This window comes from Aedes albopictus, chromosome 1 (genome assembly GCF_035046485.1).
Source record: "Aedes albopictus strain Foshan chromosome 1, AalbF5, whole genome shotgun sequence".
Classification (NCBI taxonomy): Eukaryota; Metazoa; Arthropoda; class Insecta; order Diptera; family Culicidae; genus Aedes; species Aedes albopictus.
In genome coordinates this window covers 201,517,671-201,540,999 of record NC_085136.1, presented here as the reverse complement: position 1 = coordinate 201,540,999, position 23,329 = coordinate 201,517,671, and the positions used below count along the sequence as shown (strand labels likewise).

Genomic DNA, 23,329 nt, shown 5'->3' with positions numbered 1-23,329 from the left:
GCTATTCTGCGATGGGATTATAACCCCCGGAAAGCTATCGTCATCAGCCAAAGATCGGAGTCGTAAACTCGGTCCTACGATTAGCGCAGGTTGATTCAAGCCTAGAAATAGGCCTCTATAATGGGTGATGCTTATTGCGGTTGGTTTTTGGGGGAGAACAAATGGTGGAAATTCATAAAATTCCATTGATATCGAATGCGTGTACAGCAACCGGGCATCGTTAGTTTATGTGTTCCTTTGTTAGGTGGATTTTAACGAGCAATTGAATGTGGCAGGAAGTGAACGAAGGAAGCGATGTTGCAATTCCAAGAAGTTACAAATTGTAGCATAATTAATTGGCTAACGATATCAGCAGTGGATGGCTTGAAGTAGAACAGGTTTCTGTACTTATGGAAAAATGTAAAGAAACGGAAATGAGCAAATTCCAAAGACTTTTTGTATTATATACATTCTTGTGAAGGTAAATGGTGATCAAAACTTCATGTGCCATAACATAGCACACAAATACAACGATTTTGGCTACTGCATGGCCTGAAAGCTCATTGTTAACTCCCATTAACCATTCTCCGATTACTAACATGAAACTTGAACAAACACACATACAAATCCAAGAGGTCAAGAAACGCGGCCTATTACCGATCGTTAATTTTTCGCAATTTCCCTCATTTGCTGAATGATTTCCGCTCTGAAATTAATATCAATTAAGCAGCGCGCCATTTCCCAGCAAAACGTTTCGACCATTGGTTGAAAAGGTTTTCAATGGCTACCAACCGCCAACCAGCCTGTACGTTTCTGTCTGGTGGGATCCCATGCGCCACAGCCCACGTTTTGCCATGGAAGCTGCAAACGGCAGCAGCCGGGTGCAAAGAGGGTGAGATAGCCTTTAATGACTTCATTACGTCTTCTTTTCCGAACCATAAAACTTGCCTACCGTGCCATTTACTAGCTAGGCAAACAAACGGCAACGATTAAGTTAGTAACAAAACAAAGGAAGCCAGCCGAAAATTTCCTACCTGTTCAAATCAAACTAATTAAAGATAATGCCGTCTTTGGCGCTGCGAAAATAGGAAATGTAACAATCGGCGTATAGCCGCATTACTTTGAAATGTATGCAAATGGCAATGATTGTCTTGCTTGGTTTTGCGGGAAAATTTTGAACGCTATTGCGAGATGACTACATCTTTTTTCTTCTAAACCATGGGGGGTAATCTTCTCAGATCTGCTCATGAACATGAATGTCCTGTCCAGGTAGTGTGGGGTTAAGAACCGTCTTCCACAACAAAAATTAAAGCCAGGACTACTCTTTCCTCGACCCCCTAAACAACATTCCCATGGTCGCCAAACCTTTGTCTCTCCGAAATCATCATCAAGAAGGCATAGAACGTCGCATCCTCAAGTTAGCAGTAAGGTCTCCACCTGCCTCGGCCCTTACCGGGGACCTATTTCCAACCGCGGGCTCGGATCCAACCTAGTAGACCGACGCCACGATAGCAACCCTACAAGGGAGTTCTTAATCGCTGTAAGGGTCGTTTTCGACCGTAGGGCACCGGTATGACCTACGAAGCTGACTCCGAACCCCTGCACCATCTCTTGTATCGCGTCTGAACTAGCCATTTTCCGAGTCCACGCGCAACTTCCTCTGCAGCTCCAAGACAATGTGGGTGATAGCCGTTGAAACGGCATTCCAGCCAAACTCAGCCCTACACATCCTCTGGACAAGATTGTCCGGAGTTGTGTCCTCCCCGCATGTCGGCCACTTATTGTGCGAAAATGCTGGCACACGAACAAAACGTGTTCCGCTGTTTCATCTAAACCAGCACAAACCGGATATTCGGGAGAACCTGCATAGCCGAAACGAAGTAGATACTGTCGGAAGCAGCCATGACCCAAAAGGACCTGATTCAGGTGGAATGTTACTTCCCCATGGCGCCTGTATACCCACGGGATCAATCTGTGGGTCAACCTACCTACCCCTAAAAACCTAAATAACCTAAAAACCCATCACGCCAACCGAGAAGGAGTTTCTTCATAATTCCCAGATGGATTAGATGAAGTGAATCACCTACTGGAAAGTCCTTGATCATGTCGATTGGTAGTCTCAGCAATTGGGAATCCATCTTATGATGAGATCCGTACGATTTACTTCGAAACCCAGCATCAGTTCGCTTTGGACAATTGATCTGAGGGTAGAAGTTAGTATGTACATACGAATATTCTCCCTCCGAAACACATTTTTGGCATCCGTTTTGCGCATTGAAGTTAGCGACTCCTGTATATAGATGTAGAAACCGTTATATGTTTAAGTGTTATATTTTTCAGCAAATTTACAAAGGTCTTACCCTTTACAAAGGCTCTAGCTGGCGAATCGCACACGAAACCACGTATGAGGACGGTGATTTTGAATCCGTTGATCAAAATACCATTCCTACATTCTTCCTCCATTTCGTCGACAAATGGATTCAGGAAAGTAGTTAGGTCCGTTGGTTTATGTTTTCCGCTGTAGATGCCAATTACCATTGGCTTAATGTCAGGATATTCGTCGATATTGAAAAGAATGGGCCAAAATTCGTCTTTGGCACTTTTGTATACTGGCAAACCATCCATATTTATTTTCACTGAGATGGTTGTTGGCTGACTTATTTCACTAAATACCTTTTTAATACAAAGTTTAAAACCATGATGCCAATAGTAGCCGCCTCCAACTGGATTCAGCAGAACGCTCTGTGCTGTCTTGAGAAGTGTTCTTGGGTCTTGGGGAAGAGTGTTCGAAAGTCGCTTGTTGAGTATCTTCAGAAGTTCTTTGGTTGTGTGTTGTCTAACATTGAACTGCAGGGCCCATAATCTTAGATCTCTAAGTAGTTCCATGTTGGCATAGGTTTCGTCTGATTGAATCTCTGGAGCACCTGAGACATCGTCGCATAGGGATTCCATAAAATCTTCTAAGGTCTCATCTGCTGCATTTTCATCAATGTCTCGTGAATTTGCCTCATTATTCAGCTGGTCAAATTCTAACGAATCGGGAGAATTGTTTTCAACGGTTTCATCAGGTGTCTTCAAAGGTACAGTGTTCCGTAAGCGATGAATTCGCTCAATATTTTCTTGAACTTTTCTTTTATACGATCCGCTTGATTTGAAGATTTTCCAAGAATTCATTATTTTCAATTTCCTTACAGTTGTTAACAAATTCCAAACTTTAAAAGTCAAATCTCGATATTTTTTGGATTGTAACTTCAAAGTACAGCATAAAACTGCCTTAAAAGTTATTATTTTAAGCAGGTTATAGATAAAACTGTTTGTTTACCTTCACGTAAGTTTTATTCCGCGATTTTTTAGAGAGGATTTAAGTTTATTCTAAAACCACCAAGAAGGCTTACTAATTGAAGTTTTACATATGAAGTTATATCTTAGTTGTGAGGTATGTTTGAGTGCCAAATGATAAATGAGATTTAATAAAACATAATAAAACCTTAGGCATCGATGCATGCTTTCATAAAACTACCATAAACGACGTTTTTCGGATAGAAAAAGCACATTTTTAATAATTTTCTTTTAAGCATCGTGCTGTTGGAATCTGATACTTATTGCTATTTGTGGAGAAACTATTCAAAAAATGCTTCATCTATTCGAAAAACGACTGATCAATTTCAACCCGGAGATCAATTTGACCCCGGTTTACGGTACTTATTTTTTTATTATAAAGTTGTTCTACAGAACACATCGTGCCGACGTTTTTACTTCGGCGAACTTTTGTTGGAGATATTTGATTTCACATATCGACTTCGGTCTAAAATAAATCAATATGTACAATAACTGCCGAACTCGGGTCTCCAGTTAGTCTAGTGGTTAAGGCTATGGATCGCCAATCCGGAGACGGCGGGTTCGATTCCCGTTCCGGTCGGGAAAATTTTCTCGACTCCCTAGGCATAGTGTATCATTGTACTTGCCTCACAATATACAAATTCATACAATGGCAGGCAAAGAAAGACCTTCAATTAATAACTGTGGAAGTGCTCAAAGAACACTAAGTTGAAGTGAGGCAGGCCAAGTCCCAGTGGGAACGTAGAGCCATAAAGAAGAAGAAGAACTGTCGAACTGTGTAATATCATCCTCGATAATGCCGTAACCGCCACGCTCGCCCTCTTACAGGCATACTCGACATGACTACCGAAATTCAACTTGTCGTCGACCATGACTCCAAGAAGCTTCAGTGAGCGACAAGTCTCGATCGAGCACCCGCCCGTGGTGACCACTGCATGTTGTGCAGACTTGCGGTTGTTCACCACCACCGTCCCCGCTTGTGGTGTGCGAGTGTCAGTTGCCTCGATCTCATCTAGCCTTCCACTATGTCTATCGCATGCGCTGCCGTCAATTCCACCTCTTCAACCGACTCACCGTATACCACCAGGGTAATGTCGTCAGCAAAGCCAACCAACTTTACTCCCGGTGGTAGTGCTAGCCTCAATACGCCGTCGTACGCCGCGTTCGACAGTACCGGGCCCAAGATTGATACTTGCGGTACCCCCGCGGTGACATTGTGCTGTTTTTGACCCTTCTCGGTGTCATTAAGCAGCACCCTGTTCTGGGAGTAGCTTTCCAGAATTCGTCTGAGGCTAGCCGGGACTCCCTAGCGAAGTATGGCGCTCTCTATGGCGGCTCAGCTAATACTATTAAAGGCGTTCCTTACAATTAGCGTGACGATCGCGCAGTAGCGGATGCCTCTCCGCTTTTTCTGCAGCGCTACCTCGGCCATTCCGGTCAGTGACCCAATGGCATCCACTGTCGATCTACCATAGGAAAACCAAGCTGGCTATCTGATAGCCCCGCGTTTTCCCTTCTCTCGGTGTAGACCAATAACCTCGACAGAATGATCCCCTCAAGCAGTAGGCCTACCTTGCCGCTTGCGGATCCCCTGAATAAACCACCAGAAACTATTATATGCCTTTTCCGCCTATCCGGAAACTCGCCTCTATCCAGGCATCTCTGCATAGCCAGTCTGACCATAGTCTCGATAGCCACTGTGATAGTCACCGTCGGAATGCCATCCGGGCCCAGGGTCTTGTTCAATTTAAGTGATTTCGCAATTGCGGTTAGCTCGTCATTTCTCAAGGGGGAACCTAGCTCGGAGCGTTGGTGCCCATGGTCTTACCTCGTGGTAAGGTCATAGCAACTGCAGTAGTAGACCCCGTCGATCTACGCAATTGCGAAGCCCTCTCACGTTGGGCACTTAAGCCCACCCGCCACGTGGCCTTTGTTCGCCCAGAAAATCAGACACTTTAATGCCGCGCCGATTTGCACTCCCTCTGGCAAAGTGGCCTTCTATTCCGCACCTTCTGCAAAATTTGCTCATGTCGAGGCCTTTACCTGCCTACAACCAGAGATGGGAACACTCTCATCGTGAATCAACTCGTGAGTGAAAAACCAACAAACGGTTTACTCACGGTGCCGAGAGTAAGCCTTGTGTGAGTTTATTCGCACCCGCTTGCTTCATGAGTATGAAGCAAAACAAAAACAAAAACACTCATGAACTTTTATTCGCGAAGAACAAGTGGAGATGCAGGAATTATATTTTAGTGCGATTTTAATAGCAAAACTAGTAATTATCCATCAGATAGTCATGTTTTGTGATTCATTGTTCCTGAAAAGTAGAGCTGTCGGCCGTGTAAATTCGTTTTTTCACAAAATTGAAAAATGTTCAGAGCTGCTTCGCGAATCAATCACGAGTGCGACCAGCTTCGTTAGCTCGCGAGTGAAGGAAATGCGAATATATTCAGGCTTCTGTTGTTCACGACTAAGATAGCTTTGCGTTTGTGTCTGCTTAGCTGCATTCCTCACTGTTTTCCATCACTGCCCACAACTTGTGTCCTCGCTCGAAGTACCTGACGCACACTTCCGGCGGCTCGCAGACCAACCGACTTCGATCATGCCCTTCGCAGCCGCTTTGTTCGCCTCCTCAATTGGAAGCTTGATCGCAGCGATCTGCGTGCCTGCTGGGCCTCTCCGGATATGGATCAGTGCGCTCATCGCAACTGCCATGCACTGCTGCTTAAGGACGGCAGAGAGCTCTTCCGCGTTGGTGATCTCGTCCAGATTCTTACACTGGAGGGTGGCTTCTGGCGTCAGTGCCCTCACCTGTACATTTTCGCCCAGTACCTCTTGTGCTAGTGCCGTGTTAAAAGAATGCGGGTTCTCTCGAATGCACCTGTTAATGCAGGTTTAGAGGAAACGGTGGAACACGTTTTGTTCGTGTGCCCGCGTTTTCGCAGAATGCTTGACTGTATGCTTGCCACACACGGGGAGGATACAACTCCGGGCAAGCGATTAAGTGGCCGCGGAGAGGAAGTCCTGGTAGCGTTGCTGTCGTGGTGTCGATCTACTGGGTTGCTTTCGAGCCCACGGTTGGAAAGGGGTACCCGGTAAGGGCCGGGGCAGATGGAGTGATGGAGACCCTACTGTCAGCAACTTTCTGGTGCAGCTGATAGGGCCTGGCGGATAGTGATACCCTTGCCTTCAGCAGGTCAGATCTGGTTGCACATAGGCATCAGTTCTTGATGTCTGCAAAACAGTTGGGCACGGGCGTAGGTTGACCCTGCCCGCTTTCCGAGGACAAAGGGAGTTGGAAGGACCACTCGGGAAACTGGTTAAGCGCCAGCATGGTATCGTGATGGACCCTCCAAAGCGAGTCATCGATGTTCGTTGCTGCAGGCTTCGCAGCTACCTTGAGGGTGCGATGTGCACTAACCCCTCTCTGAAGCAATGCCTTCTTGGTAGTTCCGGAGAGACGAAGGGTTTGGCGGCCATAGGAATGTGTTTAGTGGGTTGAGAAGAGAGTAGTGCTGGCTTTTACTTTTGTTGTAGAAGGCGGCCTCAACCCCACACTACCCGGACCTTCCTGTTCGGGTGTCTGTTGAGCAGATTTTCCCCCAATGGTTTAGAAGAAAAAAAAAATAACACAACCCCGTTTTCCTGTCAGCTGGAGACCAAAGTTTCCACCAAGGTTGGTTTCACGATCCTCCTTAAGGTTGCTCGTAATCTGGCCGATTCCACGAATTGTTGCGAAAACGGTCCTCAGAACGTTATGTATTACGCGTTACGCAGCTTTAAACTTGTCACCATTATCATAAGTATCTGGGGTCCAAGACCCATTAGTAATCTCATGCTCCACGTTTTTTTTCTTGTTTCCAAGCATCTAACAAAAAAAACGAAAATAAGTAACAAAACAAACAGCGCTTTAATCCTTTTTTTAGTAGGATGAAAATAGAAGACATACGCTTAATAAAGGAATCAATACCCTATATAGTGAAACTTAAAGTTGCCATGGATCATTTGAAATCTAGATTTGAAATTTGATTTAAAATCTAGAGAACCTTGTATCCCGTTGGAACCCAATACAATCTGTCAACCGTGATCAATTACATCTTTTTATTAAAAGAATGAAATAACACTAAGCTCTCGAAGTTTTGCCAAAAACATACGGTTTTGTCAACGTGGTTGACTTCATTGGATCCTCATCACTCTTCCATAAAATGAATGCCAATCCAGGCAGAGATAATCTCCAAGAATAACAAGGATAAAAAAGAACCACTCATTTTCAAATTTACATTGTCCGAAAGTGACACTTTTCTTGTGATCTTTATGATCCGCAATGGTGTGTAAAGCTTCAGATGTGCTCCGAAGAAGATATAACGGTGAGGGAAACAATGAAGCGATCTTTTGAATAGCAAGAAGATCAACTTCTAATCCTATATGTTGCACCACAGGGAATATTGGCCCGTACCTAAATCTGTCGAAAAAATGACATTTTAATTGACTTCGTACTGATCGATCACTTCTCAAATCCTATTCATGAGAAAATTAGCACGTCTTCAAAGATGTCACCCATCTCGCTTGCGATGGCAATGATAGGTGTGTTTGAATGATTACTGCGGTTGCCATCTGCTGAGACGGACTAACTGTTAACTCATTAAAAAATCGTTCCTTCGATATATTTGCTCAAAAGCCATCACACACCGCATCGATTGTGAAAATGATGAGTGAATTGAGCAAACAGATCAATATTGTCTCAGGTAATTCTCCACCCTCATCTTACTGCCGCCGTTGTCCACTTGGCCATCGATCAACCAAAGAGACCTACTAGAAAGAGCAAACATTAGCTGTCGATTGTTGCCTCACCGAAAGAAGGGTTACAAATGGCAATCGTAACAATAATGCAATTTCAGCCTGGCAAACACAAAGAGGCTTCTCCTCAAGAGTTGAATAATTTTTTATGTAAACACTCACCATTCGACGATGGTTTCCTTTATTAGTAACGATTACTACCTCTTTGGGCCCAACTCAAACGACACTCCACAGCTATCCGTTGCCTTCCACCTCGTACCTCGAACAACCGCACTAATATAGACATTAAATGAGCTTTTTTTTCATTATGGGATACTTTTCACGATTTCTCGTACAGATTCGACTGTTACCTACCACCGACAGCCACCCTCGATGGCGATGGCTCTGAATGCGGCGGCGATGACTTCATTTAGGTACCTACCTAGGAAGGCAGCAAATTTGCATAAAGGCAATCCCACACCAATCCGAAATCGACCGACCGACCGACCCCACGAGCTAGTTATGAACCCGCGATTCTCCACCCCCGTTGCAGTCAGCTGAGCAAACTCTTTCAATTTTCGTTTATTTCACCTTTTCCGTCCGATTGTTTTCTCACATCACCACCAACCGGAGGCGCGCTGCTGTTGCTGCTGCTGATGGGGGATAGCGAGACCCGCTGCCATTAACGAAAGTGAACACGTTTAATTGCATTGTTCTCTTGTCATCCGTGCTCGGTCGCAGTTGATTTGGATGGCATTTTGGGGCATTCCGTGCTTGCTCGGGTCGTAAAACCAAGCGATAAATGAGCAAATTGAGGGGCGGCCCTTCCACCTTCCGATTCTATGCCACGCTGAATAAGGGCTGTTGTAAAAGGTGCTTTAGTCTGGGAAAACATTGAATGTCCTCGGCTGGGCGGTCTGTTAATTGTCGGATCGTTACCAGCGGATTGATAACGGATAATAGTCGGACCGCTATTTGGTGATAGGTGGTAATCGACTTGTCATTATGGTGTCCGAATGTTGAAATAAAAGTAATTAAGTGAAATCAGCTGATTGCATCTATGGTAGAAGATTAAAATAGTCCGAGCTTATGAAGGAGAACAGAAAGTCAGGAATGTCAAAGATCACCATCTTGTTGGTGCTTAGGTATATGCTTCTCTGTGTTGAAAAATCAACCGAAACCCTGTAAAATGCGTCATACATTGCTATAATTCGCGGCATGGTATGTGCTGGGTAATGCGTACTTAAAGGAATAGAAACTTGATCCTATTGAGGTCCTTAAGATCTTCTTAGCAGGTCTTAGGAGATAGGTATTTTTCTTGTAGATCCTACCTGGCTACGAGCAACATAAGGTAAATTGGATATTTGTCTTGGCAGTGGTCTACTGATATTGCACGGCCATCACTATGACTGATTGTAGGCTGATCAATATTAAGACACATTGACTTGATTTTGACTGCACTGTAAATTTTTTCAGATATTTAGGTGGTTTTAGCTTAAACTCAAATTTCTTAATGAGTATCATGCTCTACTTGTTATATTGTACCATATTTCAAAAAACCATCCTATTCAGTCTTCATTTGGGGTTTTGAGCGAATTTATTGCTCAAGAGGATACCTTAAATTAGGGTCGGTTTTGCGACCTTGGGGTCCATTGAACCCCAAACATGTATCTTGTAATCCTTACTCTTGAACACGGTGATGTTTACAGTAAAAAAGTTAGGAGGTTTTCCATATACCTAATGCATTGCTTGAAACACTTTCCTGAACCCCACCCCCCTCCCCTCTGAGCGTGACGTACTTGATGGATGCCCCCGAAGGAATCCCTGAAGAAATGATGAGAGGAATCTGAAGAAGGTGAAAATCTCGGAGGAATCCAGGGAGAAATTCCTAGAGGAATTCCTGGAGGAATCCTGGAAAAAATTGCTGGAGGAATCCCAGAAGGAATTTCCGGAGCAGTCTTTGCAGAAACTCCTGGAGGAATCCCGGGACAACTTCCTGAAGGAATCTCGGGAGGAATTCCTAAATAAATCCCGGGAGGAATACCTGAAGGAATCCTGGAAGGAATTCCTGAAGAAATGACGGAAGGAATCTTAAAAACATTTCCTAGTGAATTCTCGGGAGGAATCCAGAGAGAAATTCCTGGAGGAATCCTAAACAAAATTGCTGGAGGTGTCCCTGAAAGAGTTTTTGGAAAGTCTGTGGAGGAATTCCTGGGGGGATTCCTGGAAGGAAGTCCTGGAGAAATCCCGGGAGGAAGTCATGAAGGAATCCCGGGAGGAATTCTTGGAGGAATTCCTGGAGGAATCCTGGGAGAATTCCTGCAGCAATTTTGGGCAGAACTCTTGGAGGAATTCCTGAAGGAATCTTGGGAGGAATTCCTGGAGGAATCCCGGGAGGAATTCCTGGAGGAATCCCGGGAGGAATTCTGGGAGGAATTTCTGGAGAAATCTCAAAAGGAATTCCTGGAGAAATCCCGGGAGGAACTCCTGGAGGATTCTCGGGAGGAATTTCTGGAGGAATCCCGGGAGGAATTCCTGGAGGAATCCCGGGAGGAATTCCTAGTGGGCTAGTGGAATTTCTGGGCGAATTCTTGGAGGAATCTGTAATTCTTGGAGAGATTCCGGGAGAAATTCATGGGAGGATCCCGAAAGAAATCCTGAGAGGAATTTCTAAAAGAATCTCGGGAGGAATCGTGGGAGAAATTCCTGGAGGAATACTGCGAGGAAATCCTGAAGGAACCCCACGGGGAATTCCTGAGGAACTTCTGGAGAAATCCTGGCTGGAATTTCTGAAGAATCCCGGGAGGAATTCCTGGTGGAATCTGTAATTCTTGGAGAGATCCCGAGAGGAATTCATGGGAGGATCCCGAGAGAAATTCCTGCAGTAATCCTGAGAGAAATTTCTAGAAGAATTCCGAGAGGAATCGTGGGAGGAATTCCTGGAGGAATCCCGGGAGGAATACCTGGAGGAACCCCGGGAGGCATTCCTGGAGGAATCTCGGGAGGAATTCCTAGAGGAATCCCGGGAGGAATTCCTGGAGGAGTCCCGGGAGGAATTCCTGGAGGAATCCCGGGAGGAATTCCTGGAGGAATCCCGGGAGCAATTCCTGGAGGAATCCCGGGAGGAATTTCTGGAGAAATCCCGGGAGGAATTCCTAGAGGAATCTTCTTGGAGAGATCCCGGAGAAATTCATGGGAGGATCCCGAGAGAAATTCCTGCAGTAATCCTGAGAGGAATTTCTAGAAGACTTCCGAAAGGAATCGTGGGAGGAGTTCCTGAAGTAATCCTGGGAGGAATTTCTGGAGATTGGAGGAATCCCGGGAGGAATTCTTGGAGGAATCCTGGGGGGAATTTCCAGAGAAATCCCGGGAGGAATTTCTGGAGGAATTCCTGGACGAATTTCTGAAGATACCCCGGGAGGAATTCCTGAAGGAATGCCGGGAGGATTTCCTGCAGCAATCCCGGGAGGAATTCCTGGAGGAATTGATGGAGAAATCCCGGGAGGAATTCCTGGAGGAATCCCGGGAGGAATTCCTGAAGGGATCCAGAGAGGAATTCCTGGAGGAATCCCGGGAATAATTGCTGGAGGAATCCCGGGAGGAATTCTTGGAGGAATCCCGGGAGGAATTCCTGGAGCAATCCTGGGAAGAATCCCTGGTGGAATCCCAGGAGAAATTCCGGGAGGAATTCCTGAAGGAATCCCAGGCGCAGTTTCTGGAGAAATCCCGGGAGGAATTCCTGGAGGAATCCTGAGAGGAATTCCTGGAGCAATCCCTTGAAAAATCCAGCGATGAATTTCTGGAGGAATCCCGGGAGGATTTCCTGAAAGAATCCCGGGAGAAATTCCTAGAGGACTTCCTGAAGGAATTTCTAAAGGAATCCGTGAAGAAATTTCTGAAGGAATTCCTGGGGAAATCTGTAATTCTTGAAGAGATCCCGGGTGTAATTCATGGCAGGATCTCGGGAGAAATTCCTGCAGTGTACCTGAGAGGATTTCCTGGAAGAATCCCGGGAGGAATCGTGGTAGAAATTCCTGGAGAACTCCTGCGAGGAATTCCTGGAGAACTTCTAGTGGAATTCCTAGGGAACCTGTGGAGGAATCCCGGGAGGAACTCCTGGAGGAATCCCGGAAAGAATTCCTGGAAAATCCCGAGAGAAATTCCTGGAGGAATCCCAAGGGGAATTCCCTCAGGACTCCCGGGAGGAATTCCTGGAGGAATCCCAGGAGGAATTCCTGGAGGAATCCCGGGAGGAATTCCTGGAGGAATCCCGGGAGGAATTCCTAGAAGAAACTGTAATTCTTGGAGAGATCCCAGGTAGAATTGATGGGAGGATCCCGAGAGAAATTCCTGCAGTAATCCTGAGAGGAATTTCTAGAAGATTTCCGGGATGAATTCCTGGAGGAATCCCGGGAGGAATTTCTGGAGAAATCTCGGGAGGAATCCCTGGAGGAATTCCTAGATGAATTCTTGGAGGGATCCCAGGAGGAGTTCCTGGAAGAATCCCGAGAGGAATGCCTGGAGGAATTCCGGAAGGAATCCCGCGAGGAATTCCTGGAGGAATCCCGGGAGGAATTCCTGGAGGAATCCCGGGAGGAATTCCTGGAGGAATTCCGGGAGGAATTCCTGGAGGAATCCCGGGAGGAATTCCTGGAGGAATCCCGCGAGGAATTCCTGGAGGAATCCCGCGAGGAATTCCTGGAGGAATCCCGGGAGGAATTCCTGGAGGAATCCCGGGAGGAATTCCTGGAGGAATCCCGGGAGGAATTCCTGGAGGAATCCCGGGAGGAATTCCTGGAGGAATCCCGGGAGGAATTCCTGGAGGAATCCCGGGAGGAACTCCTGGAGGAATCCCGGGAGGAATTCCTGGAGGAATCCCGGGAGGAATTCCTGGAGGAATCCCGGGAGGAATTCCTGGAGGAATCCCGGGAGGAATTCCTGGAGGAATCCCGGGAGGAATTCCTGGAGGAATCCCGGGAGGAATTCCTGGAGGAATCCCGGGAGGAATTCCTGGAGGAATCCCGGGAGGAATTCCTGGAGGAATCCCGGGAGGAATTCCTGGAGGAATCCCGGAAGGAATTCCTGGAGGAATCCCAGGAGAAATTCCTGGAGGAATCCCGGGAGGAATTCCTGGAGGAATCCCGGGAGGAATTTCTGGAGGAATCCCGGGAGGAATTCCTGGAGGAATCCCGGGAGTAATTCCTGGAGGAATCCCGGGAGGAATTCCTGAAGGAATCCAGGGAGGAATTCCTGGAGGAATCCCGGGAGGAATTCCTGGAGGAATCCCGGGAGGAATTCCTGGAGGAATCCCGGGAGGAATTCCTGGAGGAATCCCGGGAGGAATTCCTGGAGGAATCCCGGGAGGAATTCCTGGAGGAATCCCGGGAGGAATTCCTAGAGGAATCCCGGGAGGAATTGCTGGAGGAATCCCGGGAGGAATTCCTGGAGGAATCCCGGGAGGAATTCCTGGAGGAATCCCGGGAGGAATTCCTGGAGGAATCCCGGGAGGAATTCCTGGAGGAATCCCGGGAGGAATTCCTGGAGGAATCCCGCGAGGAATTCCTGGAGGAATGCCGGGAGGAATTCCTGGAGGAATCCCGGGAGGAATTCCTGGAGGAATCCCGGGAGGAATTCCTGGAGGAATCCCGGGAGGAATTCCTGGAGGAATCCCGGGAGGAATTCCTGGAGGAATCCCGGGAGGAATTCCTGGAGGAATCCCGGGAGGAATTCCTGGAGGAATTCCTTGAGGAATCCCGGGAGGAATTCTTGGAGGAATCCCGGGAGGAATTCCTGGAGGAATCCCGGGAGGAATTCCTGAAGGGATCCTGGGAGAAATTTCTGGAGGAATCCCGGAAGGAAGTCCTGGAGGAATCCCGGGAGGATTTCCTGGAGGAATCCCGGGAAGAATTTCTGGAGGAATTTCGGGAAGAATTTATGGAGGAATTTCTGGAGTAATCCTTCGATAATTCCTGGAGGAATCCTGGGAAGAATTCCTGGAGGAATCCCAGGAAGAATTCCTGTGGCTTCGTGGTCGTGCGGCTAGTGTCACCAAGCATTTAGTCGCATCGTGCTAGGAGCGCGGGTTCGATTCCCGCCGCAGCTGTCAGGAAAAGTTTTCGGCTGTGCCACTGGGCGTTGCATGCTAGTCCGTTGTCTAGTGTCGTGCTTCCTTCAAAGAGCGAATAGCTCACTGGAAGTACTAAACGTGTCCGTGTCTTTTTTTTAATTCAGGGAGGATTTCCTGGAGAAATTCTAATAGGAATCCCGGGGGAAATTCTTGTACAAACCCCAGGAAAAATTCCTGTTGGAATCCTGGAAGGAATTCTTGGAGGAATTCCTGGATAGATATCTTGGAGGAACTCCTGGAGGAATCCCGGGAGGAATTCCTGGTGGAAACCCTTGAGAAATTCCTAGCGGAATGCTGGGACGAATTCCTGCAGAAATCCCGGGAGGAATTCCTGGAGGAATCCCGGGAGGCATTCCTAGAGGAATCCCGGGAGGAATTCCTGGAGAAATCCCGGGAGGAATTCCTTGAGGAATTTCGGGAGGAATTTCTGGAGGAAATTCGGGAGCAATTTTGGGAGGAATTCCATGAAGAATCCTGGGATGAATTCCTAAAGGAATCCTGGGAAGAATTCCTGGAGGAATCCTGGGAAGAATTCCTGGAGGAATCCTGAGAGAAATTCCTGGAGGAATCCTGGGAAGAATTAATGGAGGAATCCTGGGAAGAATTCCTGGAGGAATTCTGGGAATATTTCCTGGAGGAATGCCGGGAAGATTTCCTGTAGGAATCCTGGGAAGAATTCCTGGAGGAATCCTGGGAGCAATTTCGGGAGGAATTCCTAGAGGAATCCCATTAAGAATTCCTAGAGGAATTTAGGTAGGATTTCCTGGAGATATTCTTATAGGAATACCGGGAGAAATGCTTGTACAAATCCCGGCAGGAATTTCTGTAGGAATCCTGGAAGGAATTCCTGTTGGAATCCTGGAAGGAATTCCTGGAAGAATTCCTGGAAGGATTTCTTGGAGGAATTCCTGAAGGAATCCCGGGAGAAATTCTTGGCGAATTCCCGGGAGGAATTCCTGGCGTAACCCCTTGAGATATTTCTAGCGGAATGCCGGAACGAATTCCTGTAGAAATCCCGGCAGGCATTCCTGGAGGTATCCCGGGAGTAATGCCTGGAGGAATCCCGGGAGGAATTCCTGGAGGAATCCTGGGAGGCATTCCTAGAGGCCCGGGAGGAATTCCTGGAGAAATCTTGGGAGGAATTCCTGGAGAAATCCCGGGAGGAATTGCTGGAGGAATTTCGGGAGGAATTTTGGGAGAAATTCCTGAAGGAATTTCGGGAGGAACCCCTGGAGGAATCCCAGGAAGAATTCCTGGAGGAATTCAGGGAGGATTTCCTCGAGGAATTCTAATAGGAATCCCGGGAGAAATTCTTGTATAAATTTCTGTAACAATCCCGGGAGGAATTGCTGTTGGAATCCTGGGAGGAATTCCTGGAAGAATCCATGGAAGAATTCCTGGAGGAATCCTGGGAGAAATTCCTGGAGGAATCCTGGGAAGAATTCCTGGAGGAATCCTGATAAGAATTCCTGGAGGAATCCTGGGAAAAATTCCTGGAGGAATCCCAGGCAGAATTCCTAGAGGAATTCAGGGAGGATTTCCTAGAGGAATTCTTATAGGAATCCCGAGAGAAATTCTTGTACAAATCCCGGGAGGAATTCCTTTAGGAATACCGGAAGGAATTCCTGTTGGAATCCTGGAAGGAATTCTTGGAGGAATTCCTGGAAGGATTTCTTGGAGGAATTCCTGGAAGGATTTCTTGGAGGAATTCCTGGATGAATTTCTTGGAGGAATTCCTGAGGAAATCCCGGGAGAAATTCTTGGCGAATTCCCGGGAGGAATTCCTGGCGAAACCCCTTGAGATATTGCTAGCGGAATGCCGGGACGAATTCCTGTAGAAATCCCGGGAGGAATTCCTGGAGAAATCCCGGGAGGAATTTTGGGAGGAATCCCTGGAGGAATTCCTGGAGGAATCCTGGGAGGCATTCCTAGAGGCCCGGGAGGAATTCCTGGAGAAATCTTGGGAGGAATTCCTGGAGGAATTTTGGGAGGAATTCCTGAAGGAATTTCGGGAGGAACTCCTGGAGGAATCCTGGGAAGAATTCCTGGAGGAATCTGTGTGGTATTGAATAAGCAACAGTCCACAGCGCGTCCTGATGACCGCACCCTTACTTTTGTAAGAAATTCTGTCTCATGGCGACAGTAAAAACAGTCCACAGCGCGTCCGGATGACCGCACTCTTACTTTTGTAAGAAACTCTGTCTCATGGCGACAGTAACAAGAGTCCACAGCGTGTCCGGATGACCGCACCCTTACTTTTGTAAGAAACTCTGTCTCATGGCGACAGTAAGAACAGTCCACAGCGCGTCCGGATGACCGCACTCTTACTTTTGTAAGAAACTCTGTCTCATGGCGACAGTAACAAGAGTCCACAGCGTGTCCGGATGACCGCACCCTTACTTTTGTAAGAAACTCTGTCTCATGGCGACAGTAAGAACAGTCCACAGCGTGTCCGGATGACCGCACCCTTACTTTTGTAAGAAATTCTGTCTCATGGCGACAGTAAAAACAGTCCACAGCGTGTCCGGATGACCGCACCCTTACTTTTGTAAGAAACTCTGTCTCATGGTGACAGTAGAAACAGTCCACAGCGCGTCCGGATGACCGCACTCATACTTTTGTAAGAAACTCTGTCTCATGGCGACAGTATAAAGAGACCACAGCGTGTCCGGATGACCGCACCCTTACTTTTGTAAGAAACTCTGTCTCATGGCGACAGTAAAAATAGTCCACAGCGCGTCCGGATGACCGCCATCTTACTATTGTAAGAAATACTCATACTTTTGTAAGAAACTCTGTCTCATGGCGACAGTATAAAGAGACCACAGCGTGTCCGGATGACCGCACCCTTACTTTTGTAAGAAACTCTGTCTCATGGCGACAATAAAAATAGTCCACAGCGCGTCCGGATGACCGCACCCTCACTTTTGTAAGAAACTGTCTCATGGGGACAGTACAAATAGTCCACAGCGCGTCCGGATGACCGCACTCTTACTTTTGTAAGAAATTCTGTCTCACGGCGACAGTAAAAACAGTCCACAGCGTGTCCGGATGACCGCACCCTTACTTTTGTAAGAAACTCTGTCTCATGGCGACAGTAAAAATAGTTCACAGCGTGTCCGGATGACCGGACCCTTAAGTTGTAGCCAATTTTGTCTCATGGTGAATGTGTCTATCGTATGGTGCGATATTGAAACTTCTACATTTTTGTTTGTTGTATAATTGTTGTTCCATTAGAATCTGACCGGAGGAAATAGACGGTATGGCATGTGTAGAAGATGCTGCAGTTTTAGCATATTACACGCAAAGATACGCCTAAGGGAAGAACTGTGAGACTCGGATTACATATTTTGGTTTGGAATGTAGTCATAGATAGTAAAATTTAATATTTGTTTAGTACCTAAGCTTTGCAAGTTTATGGTGATGAATGCTGATTGGAATGCGAAGGCTGCGCACAACTTTCACCAAAAAAAAAAAAAAAATCTCGAGCGTGGTGGTGTAGTGACTCAGTTGTGCGACGTCTGGTTCAATGACAGTACTATATTATGTACTGGGCGTAGGTATTCAGTAAAAGTTTGCTGATGGCAGACATGTGTGCGGTAGAGCTCAGTGCTCATCGATTCTCAATTCTGTTAATACAAATTAAATAAAACAGTCACAACATCAAAACATGAACAACTGTGGAAGGCTGATCTTAAAAATGAACGAAAAAAATTGAAATAATTCCTGAGAAGAGGGAGGATGTGTGGTATTGAATAAGCATTGTTGTTCGACGAGCCTTCCAATGAACGCTGGTAGCACATGGTCTGCCAAATGCCCATCAAGCAATCTAGTAGGCGTGCAAACGGTTTTTTTAGTGTATTGCTCATTTTTTATTATTTACTATTTCAAAATATTCATTCATATAAAACATTTTAGAAGGTATACATATCGAATATCTTCCGTCATGTTAACTCGTTTTCAACGCGTTCAACATTCATTCACAATTAATACTTCATTCCACGCCGTAAACGCATAACTAGCTACAGAACTTCTCGCAGTAGGTGGCACGGTCCTCCAGTCACTGCTCGCTGCGCCGGTCGGCTCCTTTCAGTCACCACACATCTCATCAGCAGTGATGCCACATACACAGATTTACCTAGAATTACACAGATTTTTTCCCATTTTCGCCTACAGATATCTGTGATCACAGATCAAAGATTTTTACAATAAAAAAGATTTTTAAGATTTTTAAAATAATGATAATGACTTTTGTGAAAAAAGCTTTATTATAATTTTTAGGTACTCAAATTTAAATAATAAGAATTAAATCTTCTAGTTGGATGGCCTAGGCCAAGCCTCAGGCGCATTGTTTTCGACGTTCTTGGGGTTTCTGATGATCTTCGGATGCAACCTGGGAGTGTTTTGGTCAACGTTATTCTAAGAACATTTTTTTCTACATTTTTTTAAACAAATTGTTCAAAAATATTCGATTTTGGAGACATTAACCTATCACAGATTTTTACTAAGATTTTCTGAAATTTCCTACAGATGAAAAAGATTTTTTTGACCAAAATCACAGATGAAAACCGAAAAAAATGTGGCAACACTGCTCATCAGTTCGCTTTGACGGCAGTCAGTGGTGGCTGGCGTTCGTCCCCGATGATGGCCACCGAATCAGCAGGTTATCCCTCCAAATTACCCCCGAATAAGCGGAAAGTGATTCCCCGCTCAGTGCGGATTACCTCGGTACCACCCGCAGTGCGGGCTTTTGTGACTTTCTCCCGCTCCATCGGCGTCCGCGGGCGACCGCTCAATCGGTCGAACCGTTTGCTCGGTAATAAAATCATAATCTGCGGAACCACCTCCCGCTGCGGTGCCTGGCTGCTGCTGCGTTGTCGGCAAATGCGGATCAGCGATTCCGAGGGTGAGTGTTATAGCGCGTAATTATTTTTGATTCGATTATTATTATTTCATCAGCGTTCCATCGTCAACTATGAGGAGCCAGATTTGCTACGGTGGATGAGAGAGAAGTAACCGGACGTGAGCTTCAGAGAAAGGTGGTGATGGAAAAACTTCGAGTCTTATGTACTTGGTTACTTTCTGGATACCTAAGGAGTTTTTAGGAGCACATTTTCAATACTTGCAACAAGATCAAAGGGGTGAAGTGGTAAACCATTCTAAAAGTGATTGGTATGATTCCCGCTTGGTTCGTGACTTTTTCGTAATCGAAATTTCCTTGCCTTCCTTGAGCAAACAGTAAATTCGAGCCTGTCACACGATATACAAATGCAAAATGGCTATAGGTGGATTAAACTCGAATGTAATAACTGCACATAGAACACTATGCTGAGAAGAAGGGTTTGTCCCAGTCTGGACGTTATGCCAAAAATAAAAAAAATAGAACATGATCAAATGGCTTTGCGTACGTTAGAAAAAGGTTAACGAGACATATTTTAAAATAAAATAGGTTTCTCCATAGAGAGCAACGGAACCTCATAGAGTTTGAATAACTATAAACACTGAGATTCCTCATTATTTGCTTCAATTTTGGGGTCATATTGGATCAACAAACGAGCAGTTCAAAACGAAGATCAATATTTGCCTAATTTGGATCCAATTCTGGTCAATTTACAATCCAATCAATACTATTGACTTTGGCCTTCATACGTGGACATGGTCCATAGCTAAACCTATTGGAAACGCGTGCCCGAGACGTCAAAAATCAATCCAAAGCACACCAGTATCATCTACATCATCCTAACCCCCAATCGTTCAAATCTCAATCAGCGCTAAATTGACCGCACACTCTCTAAACGATTTGCTTGCTTCTTCCTCCTCCAATTGGTTCCCGCAGTAAATATTTGCTCGGTTCGGCCCCATCTGGCCGAGCTTAATCTGTCGAAAAATCAAACCCCAAATCATAATCACCGTCATCATCCGTCGCCCATCGCGCCACATCGCATGCCGTGAGCAAACAGATCAGAAATCCGAGACTCCCCGTAGCGCGTGCCGTTTGTGTAGATTTCGTAAATATGAACATTCCTCCCAAGAAAGGGAAGGTGCACTCATGCGCACTGGGCATCTTGTGTTCCAGTGAAATGTGGGTTATCTACAAGAAAAGTGTTTCTTTATAGTTTGAGTGTTTGGTTTTTACACATCTGACCAGACAGAAGAGTTTATTTTTTGCACAGCAAATAATTTAGTTAAAGCCAAGCGCGTAATTTCAAGCAATCTATCATTTTTTGAACGTTATTTCCCATGGATACATCGATTTCCTACAATCGTTACACTCACTATCGTAACCCTGGTACAGGGTAGTAGAGCGTTCATGATTAACAAAAAATTAATCACGATTGATCAATGATGATTAAAATTGCAATTTCTGTGAATAATGATTAATTTTGGTTAATTGAAATTGGTTGATTAAATTTGGTTTTATCCGTGATTAGTGATTATGATTAATGATTAAACTGACTCATTGATTAAAAATAATGATTAATCATGATTAATCAATCAAAAAAAACTGGAAATGATTAATGATAAACTACATCTAAGTTATAAGGAATGTATTTGAAATTACAAAAGAAAGTTTCCTGTTCCCAAGTAGCGCTCAAGTAGAATTCCATCTTGGGCCTGTCCATAAACTACGTAGACTCTTATGGGGCAGACCCCCTCTGACCAAAGTCTACGCTCCACACAAATTTCGAAAATTTTGTGTGAATAAAAATCTAGAAAAGGAAGGGTGGTTGCGGTCTGAGATGGCCAAAAATGAGTCTACGTAACGACCATGGACCCCATGTAACGCATCTAAAACGTTACGAAACTGTCGTAACGCCTCCAAAATCTGCCAAAAATCCTGAAATGCTCCCGAAATCTCCTTAGATCTCCGTCGGCCCCATGTAACATTCCTGACACCCTCCGAAACGCCTGTGTTACGCTTCTGAAACCCACCGGGAATCCTCTGAAACTTCCTGAAGATATGACGAAGCCACACCACGAGTTTGCTAAGCACAAATCTTAATTAACGGATATCAGTTTGCGCTGAAAAGTTGATCGATTGGCCACCACCAACTTTTCAGCGCAAACCGATGCTTGGTTATTCAGATTTGTGCTTTTGAAAATTCGAGATGTGGCTTCGTCATATCTTTAAGGCCCCCAGAAAAGCCCGAAACCCTGTTCCGAAAACCAATGTTCCCGGCCTGACCTCCAGGCATATCCTTGAAACGCCTCCAAGACCTCCTTAAAAGCTCCTGAGACCTTCTGAATTGCTCTATAGTTCCCCTGAGTCCCTCTGAAAACCCCTGAATCCCTTGAAATGCACCTGACACCCCTTGGAGCCTCTTGATACCCCGTTAAACGCCTTTAGACCTCCTGGTACACTCTGGTACCTCTTGTAATGCCCCTGAAACACCCTGAGACCCGCTAGAACTCCCTGGAACCCACCTGAGACTGTCTGAAACTCCCTAAATCACTACTGAGACTTCCTACAATCCCCGAAGCCACCTGAGAGAACTCTAAATCCCCTAAAATGTTCCCGAGATCTCTTGCTTTGATACCCCGCTGAAATCCCTTTTTGACCCCTGCAACCTCCCTTTGCTGGTCCCAATAAACGTCCCCTGGCCACCGTTAGCATAAAAGATATTATAGTACAAGATAAAGATTGTCGCTAGTGTAACTATTGTTCCGGCGCCGCAACATGCCAGGTACATATCTGTCAAAGCTGAATGTGGATGTCTCGAAATCACTACACCGATTATGCTGATCATCGACGACAATCAACGCGATTTGCATTGGGAACCCTAGTGTCTCTCATTTGCCTCTCAATGTTTCTATCCCAACATTTGGTTACATCCTAACATACTTTTTCGCACAAGCGGATATCAAATTTCATTAAACTAAATAAACATTTTTTTCATTAATAGTTGTTGAATAATCAAATGAAAAAAAACCATAATTAACACTCGGTTCAGATTACTTGCAGCATCAATTTTAGTATTGAAAATTCATAAGATTTTGTCACTTAGTATGGAAATTGAAATATTCTATTCCAGACGCTTTCACATGTTAGCCTTCCATCGCCAGCAGCTGATCGTGTAAACAAACCGTTTGACAGACGTGGTCCCGGGATGTTGCGGACAGCGACGAGAGCGACAATCTGTATCTTGTACTATAATATCTTTTGTTGGCATAGTTACCATTATTATTACATATTCTTATACACAATATTGTAAGGCATAAAAAAGGTACCGTAAAACGGGGTATCTTTGATAATGCGGGTAACTATGATAGTTCGGCTGGCATTGTGTAATTTATCTTATAACTATGATTCCTTCAACCAGTTAAGAAAAAGGTAAATGTAAATCAATTCTATACATATGAAAGTTCATCTTAGACGTATTTTCATTAAAATCTAGTTTATATACAACTTTTTGGACAAAAAATAAAAATTGTTGATATTTTTGTAATTTATCAACCCCTTCAAACAATCTGCTATACGACTTCGTTACAACTATTTTTTCAATGAATGGACTCTTATTCTCGATAGATGCATCATAGAAGATTCCAAAGCTGGCCTTGAATCTCTTAATGAAGTGTGTTTTTACGAATTGGAAGTATTTGTGTAAATTGGGATAATTATCTCCATACATTGATAAACGCCTAAAAGTATGCAATGCCCTTGTAATTTCATGTAGATAAATCTGTGTTGTTCAAAATTTGTTAATAAAAGATTGAAAAACTACCCAAAAAGAGAAAACTTACCATGGATAGCAAGTAATCATATGTTGATGTACCGTTAAGCATTTATTATTACAAAGATAATAATTTTTGGTAGCTAAATTTATTGTGTTTTGCACTCAATACTCCACAAACTCATTTTAATATGTAGAATTTAGTAAAATTCAATGTTTTGACATAAAAATTCTATCTAATATATTCCTCAAGCCTTCTCTCATCATGCTCATACTCCTAAGATTTGAATCTGTGATTACTTTTTGAGATTTGATGTGTTTTTAGGGCATTATCAAAGTTAACCCAATATGAAAATCTGATTTTCGGTTCTTTGAAAAACTAAAAGTTATCCAAAATATTTGGATTGTCGAATTTTTTAATTGCAATTGATAACTG

The 23,329-nt window shown here is 44.9% G+C and overlaps 1 pseudogene; it reads right to left on the bottom strand.

The window, feature by feature from the left end:
• Nucleotides 1-5,841: 5,841 nt before the first annotated feature.
• Nucleotides 5,842-23,329, bottom strand: part of LOC134290682 (uncharacterized) — a 43,231-nt pseudogene continuing 25,743 nt past the window's right edge.